The sequence below is a fragment of the Phocoena phocoena genome, chromosome X (genome assembly GCF_963924675.1).
Source record: "Phocoena phocoena chromosome X, mPhoPho1.1, whole genome shotgun sequence".
In the NCBI taxonomy this organism is placed as follows: domain Eukaryota; kingdom Metazoa; phylum Chordata; class Mammalia; order Artiodactyla; family Phocoenidae; genus Phocoena; species Phocoena phocoena.
This window is the reverse complement of record NC_089240.1, coordinates 62,824,419-62,838,347: the sequence shown is the minus strand read 5'-3', so window position 1 is coordinate 62,838,347 and position 13,929 is coordinate 62,824,419. Positions and strand designations below refer to the sequence as shown.

General features: G+C 39.0%; 1 pseudogene; it reads right to left on the bottom strand.

The window, feature by feature from the left end:
* Nucleotides 1–8,011: 8,011 nt before the first annotated feature.
* On the bottom strand, nucleotides 8,012–8,833 carry LOC136142147 (MARCKS-related protein-like; annotated as a pseudogene).
* Nucleotides 8,834–13,929: the final 5,096 nt, after the last annotated feature.

The following is a 13,929-nucleotide window of genomic DNA, read 5'->3' as shown; positions in this document are numbered from 1 at the left end:
ACTAAAAACAACTGGATGCTGCCCCACAATCCTTTATACAGCATTTCAGATAGCTACTACTAATCAATAAACTTTCAGTTATGACCTCATAAAAAAGTCTTTCTTTTGTTCCTCATCCTACTTTTTTAAAGATATACAAGATTTTAGCTGTGCTGTTGAGGCCAACTACTAAGTTTTCTACTTTGTTTCCCAACAAAATCAGGGGAATTTTAGAACTCAGCTATGGTAACTTATAGGTTATAGATCTACCATCAAGTTGTCGTCCATGATGTGCAAAGAGGAAGCAAATGAATCTAGGTTCATCAAGCCATAGACTTGGTACTGCTTGACATAATTAAGCCTTCCAAGTGTCTTCAGTAAATCCATAATTAAAGCAGTCAGATGGATCAACACCTTCATATAAGCAATTAAAGCGAAAAGGGCAGAAGGAGATTGAGTAGTACATTTAAGAAATATTTATTTAATCCTTACTAAATGATAGTTTTAGGCATTGGTGAATAAAACCCCAACAGACATTGTCCTTGACCAAATAACTTAAAATCTATTAGAGGAGACAGACAATAACCAAGGAAACATGAACTTATACAATTTGATAAGAACATTAAAAGGAAATAGGATGCAGTGACAAGGGAGAGAGACATATTTACTTTAGAAAGTGTGGTTAAGAGAAGGAATCTGTGCAAAGGTCATATTTAAAGACAAACCTAAGGATAAAGAAGTCAATCCAAAGGGAATGGATTGTACTTGCCATGTAATGTAAGTAAACTGTGGTCAGCAAACTACAGCTCATGGGCCAAATCTGACCTGCTATATATATAGTATGGCCTGAGTCCTAAGAGTGGTTTGTACATTTTTAGTTAGAAGTAAAAAAACTAAAAATGAATAATAGTTCATGACATCAAAATTATATGAAATTCAAGTATCAGTGTCCATATATAAAGTTTTTTTGAATATAGCCAAACTAATTAGTGTTGTCTATAGCTGCTTGATGTTACAACAGCATAGTTGAATACTTGTAACCGAAACTATATGGCCCAAGTTTAAAATAATTACTATCTGGCTTTTTACAAAGAATGTTTGCCAACCCCTGGGCTAGACTATAGAAAGTAAGGATAATGGCATGAAATAAGGTTGTAAAGGTAGGAAAGAACAAGATCATGCAAGATCTTATAGGAAAAAGAAATGAGAGAGAGAGAGAGAGAGAGAGAGAGGATGAATGAATTAGTTTAAAATGTATTACTTTAAAAAATTTGCTATACGATGTGAAACCACAGAAAGATAGGAAGCAAAGGAGTGTCATGATCCAATCTACATTTTAGGAAGATTATTAGGACACTTGATTTTAAATCTAATGTAGAACATAGTGAAAGATCATCATTCCCATTATAACAACTATAGAAAAAACCTAAACAAATAAGATACAAACAGACTTCAGGAATTTCTAGATTCCACATAAGACATAGAAGGCTGGAAAAAGCATCACTCCTACAACAACAAGAAAAAGCCAGATAAACTATAAAATCATAACTTGAATCCATTAGAGAGCTGAGATTCCAGGGCAACCAACTAACCTGAATTGTGAGGAAAGATGTGTGCTTTCAAGACAGAATATGAGGGACTTCCCTAGTGGTCCAGTGGTTAAGAATCCGCCTTCCAATGTAGGGAACAGGGGGTTCAATCCCTGGTTGGGGTACTAAGATCCCACGTGCCATGGGGCAAGTAAGCCCACGTGCCACAACTACAGAGCCCACGTGCTCTGGAGCCTGCACGCCACAACTAAAGAGAAGCCCACGTGCCACAACGGAAGATCCCACCTGCTGCAACAAAAACCTGACACAGCCAAAAATAAATAAATATTTTTAATAAACATGAGCACTGGTTGACCTCTGGCAATGGGAAGAAGATGTGGCCTTCATATAAGCAGGTTATAAGTATTTGACTAAAAGTTTCAACAAATTTCTAAAGGTCAAGTGTGGGTTAGTATAAAAACATAGAGTCCCTGGGAACCACAGATAGAAGGCGAATTCATACCCTTGCAAGTTCTCCTCTGTAGACATCATTGAGAGCTTATGAGAAGAATTGGGGGATAGACAAGAGAGTGGAAATAATCACCCTTGGGTAAAGGATTGGAGGAGAACAGCAGACATGTTTATGAGAAAGGTATGAAGTTCCACCAAAAATCTTTTCCAATAAGAAAGAAACGTCTTTATGACACTGGGGAAGGAGAGTAAACTATTGCTCTTAGGTCACTCACTGCAACTGCAGGAAGAAAGACTTTCTACTCCTGAAGAGGGCCAAGAAATGCTACTAGGACCAAAGCACTAGAGGTTTTTCCTACCACTGGAGATTACCATGAAGGTACCACCTTTGTGAAAAAGGGTTATAGTATCTGTTAATGTTAAAACTATGCCTGAACCAGGAAAGTGGAATATCTCTCATTCCCTAACCTCAACAGGATAGGAAACATTGAGCAGCAAGAAACTGCAACCTATACTGGTGGAGGGGCAAGTATACAGAAGAGATCTCACATAGGGAAAGGCATACTTAGGGAAAGCCTTAAAGCCTTAAAGCTTTAAAGGAGTAGGAGCACTGAGAAAAATCTTCAGGTAAACCAATTACCACCCTAGGTACAATGTGATGCTAGAGAAATTTGCAGCTGATGGTGAACTGACAGTGATTAAAACAGTAACAAAACTAACTCAACTCCCAATTTAAATTGAGACAACATGTCGTACTAAAGACCTAACAGAAGGGTCATTTCAGTTTCTAGATAATCTTTACTTCTATCTCTATTGTTCTATATACTATGTACAGCAATCAATTTAAATTACAACATGCAGGAAAAGAAAAAGCAAGAGAAACAACTCAAGAGACAAATCTCTCAACAGAACCTGACTCAGAGATTGCCCAGAATCTAAAAAGTACTAAAATTAATATGTTAAAGGGGCTGGTGGAAAAGGAAGATAGTGTGAACAAAAGGAGAATTTTAGAATACAGTTGGAAATTATCAGAAAGCTTCTAATAATGCTGGAAACAAATATGGGAACAGAGATTAAGAATGCTTTTTATGAGCTCATCAATAGACTAGACAAAGACAAAAAGAAAAAAAAACATTCAGGGAACTTGAATATAAGCAGAAAATGACAAAAACTGAAACAGAAATAGAAAATGTAACAACAACAACAACAACAACAAAATCCACAGAAACATGCACCCTAAAGTTGTGGAACAAAGTAAAACCGTTAAACATATGGTTAATTTTTTTCCCTAAGGAATGAAATACACTAACCCACAGAACCAAAAAACAAAAACAAAACAAAACAAAAAAACAAAATACCCCAAGCAGGATTAAAAAATAATCTAGACATATTATATTCAAATTGCTGAAAGCCACAGGTTAAGAGAATATTTGAAGGCATTCAGGAAAAAAGTGACATTGTATACAGAAGAACAAAAGAATTATAGCAGATTTATCAGACATCATCCAAGCCAGGAAACAATGGAGTGGAATTTTTAAAGCACTGAAAGAAAAAAAATGTCAGACCAGAATTTTCCACAAAATGAAACTATCTTTCAAAAGTGATATAGAAATCTAAAAAATAGCTTGAGAAAATCCACTACTACAAAAACTGCACAAGAAATATTAAATGAATTTTTTTTTTCAGGAAAAAGGGCTAGGATACCAGGCAGAAACTTGAATCAATATAGAAAAAATAAGATCTCCAGAAATGGATAGAGTGAAGGCAAATTTAAAAGGTATTTTTACTCATTTTATCACTCTTAAAGAAAATTGACGGCAATGATTTCATTGCAGATCAGTCCTCATGAACATTTTACTAGCCATCCCAGCCAGTGCAGTAAGGTGAGAAAAATAAAAAGAGTATATAGTAAAGGAAAAAAAAAATAAAATGGGCTCATATGACAGGAATCTCAATGTGGAAATTCCCATAGAAATTACATGAATCTATTAGCTCTAATAAGAAAATGTGTCAAGGTAATAAGATACAAGATTCACATATAAAATCGAGTTTATGTCTAAAAAATTGTAATGAACAAACTGAAATTGATTAGTATCCCAAAATGTGAGCTATTTTGTTATAAGTCTAAGAAAATATGGGCAAGATATGTATGTTGAAACCTAAAAAAGTACTGATTAAAGAAAGCAAAATAAATGGAGAGGGATATAGTCATCAGGAATTGGAAAAGTCAATATTGTGAATGATGTCACATTTCCTAAAATTCAATGGAATCATATATTATTCACTCTTGTGTAAAGCCTCTTTGATTCAGCATAAATTTTGTGAATTTTATTGAGGTATGGTTACATACATTCTACTGTATCCATTTAAAAGTTTACAATTTGGGGAATATGGACATATATGTGCACAAAAACGAATCCACAGTCGGAAAAAAACCAGACCAGTGGTTACTCAATCAGAGTAGTTGTGGAAATTTTAAGGGTCATGAGGGAGCTTGCAGAGGTGAGAGTTATGTTCTCCATCTTGATAAGGGTTCATGTTGCATCAGTATATTCATTTGTCAAACACTGACTGAAGAGTATCATTTTGTGTTTCCTTGTTTAAACAATTTACTGCAAAAAAGAACCAAAAAAAATTGCATTGTACTTAATAATATGAAATTAATATTATATGAAATTAAATTAATATGAAATTAAAATTGTACTTAGTAATATGAAATATTGTAAATGGTATTTTTTTTGTAAATGGTATTTTACAATAATATCTGTAAAAATAAAATACTTAGAGACAAATTTACTAATAAATGTATAAAATATCCTAAGATTATATCATATTGTTGAAAGAAATTAAGAAAGTTTAAATCAATAAAAGGTACACTAGTTCTTGAATTGGAAGATTCACTATTGTTAGTTTTCCCTAAAGCAAGCTGCAGATTAAATGCAATCCCAATCAAAAGTCCAACAGGTTCTTTTGTACAAATGATCAAGGTGATTTGAAAATTTATGTGGACATGAAAAAGACCTAGAATATTCATAACCACCTTCAAATGTAGAGCACTTCACCTGACTTTAAAACAAATGTAGAGCACTTTACCTGACTTTAAAACTAACTCTAAAGCTAGTAGTTAAAATAATCAATCACTTTGATACTCATGAGCAAATAAACATCAGTTGAATTCAATGAAACAGAATGGTGAGTTCAAGAATAGATACACTTATACAGTCAAACAATTTTGTCAATGGCACAAAAGTAATTCAATGGGAAAAAGAAAGTCTTTTCATCAAATGGTGCTGGGACAGTCTGTATCCAAGTAGAAAAAGAATTACTTTGATCCCCACATTAAATCACATACACAAATTAATTTGAGATGGGTTATTATCTAAACATAAAAGTTAAAAATATAAGGCTCTTGGTAGAAAATATAGGAGAATGTGTCCACAGTCTTAGAGGAACAAGGACTTCACAGGACTCAAAAAGCACTAATCATAAAAGAAAACAATGTTGAATTGGACTTCAACAAAATTAAAATCTTATTCATTAAAGCATACCATTGCTTTTGCACAGCAAAGGAAACCATCAACAAAATGAAAAAACCTACTGAATGGGAGAAAACATTTGCAAATGATATGACTGATAAGGGGTTAATATCCAACATATATAAAGAGCTGATACAATTCAACATTAAAAAAAACAAAAACAGGGGCTTCCCTGGTGGCGCAGTGGTTGAGAATCTGCCTGCCTATGCAGGGGACACAGGTTTGAACCCTGGTCTGGGAAGATCCCACATGCCACGGAGCAACTAGGCCCGTGAGTCACAACTACTGAGCCTGCACGTCTGGAGCCTGTGCTCCACGACAAGGGAGGCCGTGATAGTGAGAGGCCCATGCATCGCAATGAGGAGTGGCCCCTGTTTGCCACAACTAGAGAAAGCCCTCACACAGAAATGGAGACCCAACACAGCCAAAAATAAATAATAAAAACAACAACAACAACAAAAAAAAAAACCCACAGTGAGATATCACCTTGCACCTGTCCGAATGGCTATCATCAAAAAGAACACACTAGGGCTTCCCTGGTGGCGCAGTGGTTGAGAGTCTGCCTGCCGATGCAGGGGACACAGGTTCGTGCCCCAGTCTGGGAAGATACCATATGCCATGGAGCGGCTGGGCCCGTGAGCCATGGCCTCTGAGCCTGGGCGTCTGGAGCCTGTGCTCCGCAAGGGGAGAGGCCACAACAGTGAGAGGCCCGTGTACAGCAAAAAACAAAAAAAACCCAAAAAAAACCCAATAAAGAATGTTGGTGAGGATGTGGAGAAAAGAGAACCCTCATACACTGTTTGTGGGAATTTAAATTTGTGCAGCTACTATCGAAATAGTATGGAGGTTTCTCAAAAAATCTAAAAATAGATTTACCACATGACCCAGCAATTCCACTCCTGGGTGTATATTTGAAAAAAACAAAAACACTGATTGGAAAAGATACATGCATCTCAATATTCATAGCAACATTATTTACAATTGCCAAGATATGGAAGCAACCTAAATGTCCATCAACAGATGAATGGAAAAAGAAGATGTGGTGTATACACACACACACACACACACACACACACACACACACACACACACACAGTGGAATACTACTCAGTCATAAAAAAGAATGAAATTTTGCCAGTTGCAGCAACATGGATGGACTTGGAGGGCATTATTCTAAATGAAATAAGTCGGACAGAGAAATACAAATACTGTATGATATCACTTATATGTAGAATCTAAAAAATAAAACAAACTTGTGAATATAACAAAAAAAGAAGCATACTCACAGATATAGAGAACAAACCGTGGTTATCAGAGGGGAGGGGGAGGGGCAATATAGGGTTTGGGGAGTGGGAAGTACAAATTATTGGGTTTAAGATAGGTTACAATGATGTATTGTATAACACAGGGAATACCACCAATATTTTGCAATAACTGTAAATGGAAAGCAACCTTTAAAAATTGTATAAAAAATTTTAACAACAAAAGCCACATTTAAAATGGCAGGGAATTTTGTGGAATCTTTACTTGTCCTTGCTCCATCCCTGCCTTGCACAGCATAGCACAGATGGGAGAAGCAGTAGTCTTATCCCTTGTTAATTTTAGTGAAGTAGAGAAAGTTCGACTGAATTTGCTCTGTTCTAAACTGTCTGTGCACTGTGTAAGGGAATGATATCTACAATGCTTAACTCAGAGTTCAAAGGACCGAAAATAGCTTGGATCTCAGGCTAAGGGTAGCCTTGGGAAGCTGAGAGCATGGCTAATGAAAATCCACCAGATGCCTGCATGCAAAACATTATTTTGTGGGGATTTTTTCCCAGCTTTATTGAGATATAATTGACACATAACATTGTGTAAGTTTAAGGTGTACAACGTGTTGATTTGATACATTTATAAATGCAAAATGATTACCACCATAGTATCAGCTATTATGAAAGAGGTTTTTTTTAAAGGACCATTTATTCCTTTCCCAAATATTACAGTAAAACCAGCTGGAAGAGAATGGTTTTAGCAGTTAGAAAAAAAAGTACAAATCTGAGGTTTGGCCATTAAAAATTATTTACAACAATGGGAGGGGAAAAAAGACAATAAGAAGTTGTTTCACATTACAGAACTCCCCCCAACCCCAAAGCTTAATACTTGATTACCAAGTAAAAAAGAGATACAGTTGATTCACAAGCTGGAGGTCTGAACTTGAGTAATACATTTATAAAAACCTAGACAGGGGCAGTGTCCTCTCCAGCCTAGGTGCCACTAGGCACAGCACAAGAGACTAAAAACTCAACAGAGGAAGGCTGGACACTCAGGGTTTGGGAGTGTAGGCACCCCCACATGTGGCTCTGGGATTTGGGGAGTAAACAAAGCCTACTTGGAAAAGAATTGGGGAAGAAAACCAGCAACTGCCTTATGCATGGGTGGGGATAGGGAATGGGTACGGCCAGGGGCAGGAGCATTTCCCATCACTAACCTAACTTGGGAAACTGCAAGGGACCATCTTCAACTGGCCTTAAGAGGAAGACCAGATGGATGATGGGAGAATCCACATAGGGAGAGGAGGAGAGGGAACGTGGTTAGTGGGGCAACAGCCCCTTCCTTTCTGGGCGCAGGAAGGCAGCCAGGGCACCAGGTCCAGGCAGTGACCTCACAAGGACAGCACAGTTTTTGCAGCTTAGAGATCACCCACCTGCCCCCACCCAGATACTCATTCTGCTCGCTGGCTGGTGTAGGGCCACTCTCTGGCCCGAAGGGAGTGGATGGCTCTGCGCCTGGGGCCCTGCCTCTTCTGTGTCTCCTCCTCCCTTGGAGGAAGCACTAGCCTCTGCCCCTTTGGCCTGGGGCTCCTGGCTCTCAGGGGTGGCGGCAGCCTTCCCTCCCTGGGCAGTGCCTTCCTCGCTGCAGGCACCGACCGCCCCCTGCTCCTGCCCTTCCTCTGTGGGTGAGGAGGCAGATGGATCACCCCCAGCCCCCTCCTTGCGATTTATCTTGAAGGACAGGCCACTCAATTTGGAAGGCTTCTTGAAAGAGAATTTCTTCTTCTTCTTGGGGGTCTCCTTGGCGGGGGGTGGGGGGGCGGGGGGAAGCTCCCCCTTGACCTCAGAGTCCTGGCTAGGGGGTGCCGGCTAGATGGCATTGCCATTGGCCCCGGCTTCCTCTGTTCTGTTCACGGCAGGGGAGCGACCCTCCTCCACCTCTGGGGGATAAGTCTCCATTGTTTTTCACGTGGCCGTTCTCCCGTCCATTGACCTTAGCGGGGGAAGTGCTTGCTGCTTCCTAGGTGGTCACGTCGCCCCAGGGAGCCTTGGACCTCTGGTTGCCCATGGTGGGGGTTCTGCTGGTGGGCGCCAGGAGCCACCCCCTGCTCACGCCATAAGGGATAGTTTGGTCTGGTGGCCCAGGCAGGCAGAGGGGAGGGGCTTGCACCTGAGGGGGAAGGGTGTGTGTGTGGGAAAATGAGCTGCATCCCTGCTCCACACCTCACCGACTAGCTGCGCCCGCCACCGCTCTGCTCCTCACCAGAATGCCCATGAAAGAGATTATTGATTGAGGAATACAGAACAGCTAAGGCACAATAGAAACGGGGGTAAGCTTCTTAGGGAAAGGAAGGCATTTAAAAGCAACTATGTATAGACTTCCCAATTTCAAAGTTTACTATAAAACTACACTAATCAAAAGAGTGTGGTAAGTTTTGAAATTGGGAAGTGTATACATAGTTGCTTTTAAATGCCTTCCTTTCCCTAAGAGGCTTGAATGGACTTGAGGACCCAGGGAGTAGGAAAGGTAAGCTGGGACTAAGTGAGAGAGTAGCATTGACATATATACACTACCAAATGTAAAATAGATAGCTAGTGAGAAGCAGCTACATCTCAAGGGGAGAACAGCTCACTGCTTTGAGACCACCTAGAGGGGTGGGATAGGGAGGGGGGGAGGGAGACGCAAGAGGGAGGGATATGGGGATATATGTACGCATATAGCTGATTCACTTTGTTATACAGCAGAAACTAATACAACATTGTAAATCAATTATACTCCAATAAAGTTGTTTTTTTTTAAAAAGTGTGATAATGACATAAAGACAGATATACAAACCAATGGAATAGAATTGGGAGTCCAGAAATAAAGCATTGCATATATGACCAAATGATTTTTCAAAAAGGTGTCAAGTTCATTCAATGGAGGAAGGACATTTTCCCAACAAATGGTGTTGGGAAAGCTGGGTATCCACATGCAAAAGGATAAAATTGGATCCTCACACCACATATGAAAATTAACTTAAGATGGATCAAAGACCTAAATGTAAGAGCTAAAATTATGAAATTTTCAGGAGAAAATATAGGGGGAGGGGACTTCCCTGGTGGTGTAGTGGTTAAGAATCTACCTGCCAATGCAGGGGACACAGGTTTGATCCCTGGTCCAGGAAGATCCCACATGCTGTGGAGCAAATAAGCCCTTGCACCACAAACTGAATCCTGTGGGTCTACAGCCCGTGCTCTGCAACAAGAGAAGCCACCGCAATGAGAAGCTCATGCACCACAATGAAGAGTAGCCGCACTCTCCACAACCAGAAAAAAGCCCATGCACAGCAACAAAGACCCAACGCAACCAAAAACATAAATAAAATTTTAAAAAAAGAAAATATAGGGGGAAATTGTCATGATACTGGATTTGAAAATGATTTCTTGGGTATGACATCAAAAGCATAGGCAACAAAAGGAAAATGGATAAGTTACACTACATTAAAATTTGAAAAAGCTTTTGTGCATTAAAGGACACTAACAACAGAGTAAAGAGGCGACCAGTGAAGTGGGAGAAAAATGTATGCAGATCAAATAGCTTAGTAGGGGTTAATATTAAGAATATATAAAGAATTTCCACAACTCAACAACAAACAGAAAAAACCCAATTAAAAATTGAAGAGGGCTTCCCCGGTGGCACAGTGGTTGACAGTCCGCCTGCCGATGCAGGGGACACGGGTTCCTGCCCTGGTCTGAGAAGATCCCACATGCCGCGGAGTGGCTGGACCCGTGAGCCATAGCCGCTGAGCCTGCGCATCTGGAGCCTGTGCTCTGCAACGGGACAGGCCACAACGGTGAGAGGCCCGAGTACGCCCCCACCCCCCCACCCCCCCCCAAAAAAGAAGAAAGAGATTAAATAGACAATTGTCCTAGGAAGATATACAAATGTCCATTAAGCCAATGAAAAGATACTCAACATCACTAATTATTAGGGAAAAGTAATAAAACCACAATGAAATACCACTTCTCTTCCATTATGATGACGTGTTTTTTTTTTTTACAACTTCATTGGAGTATAATTGCTTTACAGTCGTGTGCTATTTTCTGCTTTATAACAAAGTGAATCAGTTATACATATACATATGTTCCCATATCTCTCCCCTCTTGCGTCTCCCTCCCTCCCACCCTTCCCATCCCACCCCTCTAGGTGGTCACAAAACACCGAGCTGATATCGTTATCCTATGCAGCTGCTTCCCACTAGCTATCTATTTTAATTTGGTAGTGTATATATGTCCATGCCACTCTCTCACTTTGTCACAGCTTAACCTTCCCCCTCCCCATATCCTCAAGTCCATTCTCTAGTGGTCTGTGTCTCTATTCCTGTATTACCCCTAGGTTCTTCGTGACATTTTTTTCTCTTAAATTCCATATATATGTGTTAGCATATGGTATTTGTCTTTCTCTTTCTGACTTACTTCACTCTGTATGACAGACTCTAGGCCCATCCACTTCATTACAAATAGCTCAATTTCATTTCTTTTTATGGCTGAGTAATATTCCATTGTATATATGTGCCATATCTTCTTTATCCACTCATCCAATGATGGACACTTAGGTTGTTTCCATCTCTGGGCTATTGTAAATAGAGCTGCAATGAACATTTTCGTACATGACTCTTTTTGAATTATGGTTTTCTCAGGGTATACGCCCAGTAGTGGGATTGCTGGGTCATATGGTAGTTCTATTTGTAGCTTTTTAAGGAACCTCCATACTGTTCTCCATACTGACTGTACCAATTAACATTCCCACCAGCAGTGCAAGAGTGTTCCCTTTTCTCCACACCCTCTCCAGCATTTATTGTTTCTAGGTTTTTTAATGATGGCCATCCTGACTGGTGTGAGATGATATCTCATTGTAGTTTTGATTTGATTTCTCTAATGATTAATGATGTTGAGCATTCTTTCATGTGTTTGTTGGCAGTCTGTATCTCTTCTTTGGAGAAATGTCTATTTAGGTCTTCTGCCCATTTTTGGATTGGGTTGGTTTTTTTTAGTTATTGAGCTACATGAGCTGCTTGTACATTTTGGAGATTAATCCTTTGTCAGTTGCTTCATTTGAAAACATTTTCTCCCATTCTGAGGGTTGTCTTTTGGTCTTGTTTATGGTTCTCTTTGCTGTGCAAAAGCTTTGAAGTTATATTAGGTCCCATGTGTTTATTTTTGTTTTTATTTCCATTTCTCTGGGAGGTGGGTCAAAAAGAATCTTGCTGTGATTTATGGCATAGAGTGCTCTGCCTATGTTTTCCTCTAAGAGCTTGATAGTTTCTGGCCTTACATTTAGGTCTTTAATCCATTTTGAGCTTACTTTTGTGTATGGTGCTAGGGAGTGACCTAATCTCATACATTTACACATACCTGTCCAGTTTTCTCAGCATCACTTATTGAAGAGGCTGTCCTGTGTCCACTGTACATTCCTGCCTCCTTTATCAAAGATAAGGTGACCATATGTGTGTGGGTTTATCTCTGGTCTTTCTATCCTGTTCCATTGATCTATCTTTCTGTTTTTGTGCCAGTACCATACTGTCTTGATTACTGTAGCTTTGTAGTATACTCTGAAGTCGGGGAGCCTGATTCCTCCAGTTCCGTTTTTCGTTCTCAAGATTGCTTTGGCTATTCAGAGTCTTTTGTGTTTCCAGACAAATTGTGAATTTTTTTGTTCTAGTTCTGTGAAAAATGCCAGTGGTAGTTTGACAGGGATTGCATTGAATCTCTAGATTGCTTTGGGTACTAGAGTCATTTTCACAACATTGATTCTTCCAATCCAAGAACATGGTATATCTATCCATCTACTTGTATCATCTTTAATTACTTTCATCAGTGTCTTATAATTTTTTGATTACAGGTCTTTTGTCTCCTTAGGTAGATTTATTCCTAGATATTTTATTCTTTTTGTTGCAGTGGTAAATGGGAGTGTTTTCTTGATTTCATATTCAGATTTTTCATCATTAGTATATAGGAATGCCAGAGATTTCTGTGCATTAATTTTGTATCCTGCTACTTTACCAAATTCATTGATTAGCTCTAGTAGTTTTCTGGTAGCATCTTTAGGATTCTCTATGTATAGTATCATGTTATCTGCAAGCAGTGACAGCTTTATTTCTTCTTTTCTGATTTGGATTCCTTTTATTTCCTTTTCTTCTCTGATTACTGTGGCTAAAACTTCCAAAACTATGTTGAATAAGAGTGGTGAGAGTGGGCAACCTTGTCTTGTTCCTGATCTTAGTGGAAATGCTTTCAATTTTTCACCATTGAGGATGATGTTGGCTGTGGGCTTGTCATATATGGCCTTTATTATGTTGAGGAAAGTTGCCTCTATGCCTACTTTCTGCAGAGTTTTTACCATAAATGTGTGTTGAATTTTGTTGAAAGCTTTCTCTGCATCTACTGAGATGATCATATGGTTTTTCTCCTTCAATTTGTTAATATGGCATACCACGTTGATTGATTTGTGTATATTGAAGAATCCTTGCATTCCTGGAATAAACCTCACTTGATCGTGGTGTATGATCCTTTCAATGTGCTGTTGGATTCTGTTTGCTAGTATTTTGTTGAGGATTTTTGCATCTATGTTCATCCATGATATTGGCCTGTAGTTTTCTTTCTTTGTGACATCCTTGTCTGGTTTTGGTATCAGAGTGATGGTGCCCTCGTAGAATGAGTTTGGGAGTGTTCCTCCCTCTGCTATATTTTGGAAGTGTTTGAGAAGGATAGGTGTTAGCTCTTCTCTAAATGTTTGATAGAATTCCCCTGTGAAGCCATGTGATCCTGAGCTTTTGTTTGTTGGAAGATTTTTAATCACGGTTTCAATTTCAGTGCTTGTGATTGGTTTGTTCATATTTCCTCTTTCTTCCTGGTTCAGTCTTGGCAGGCTGTGCATTTCTAAGAATTTCTCCATTTCTTCCAGGTTGTCCATTTTATTGGCATAGAGCTCCTTGTAGTAATCTCTCATGATCTTGTGTATTTATGCAGTGTCACTTGTTACTTCTTCTTTTTCTTTTTTATTCTGTTGATTTGAGTCTTCTGCCTTTTTTTCTTGATGAGTCTGGCTAATGGTTTATCAATTTTGTTTATCTTCTCAAAGAACCAGCTTTTAGTTTTATTGATCTTTGCTATCATTTCCTT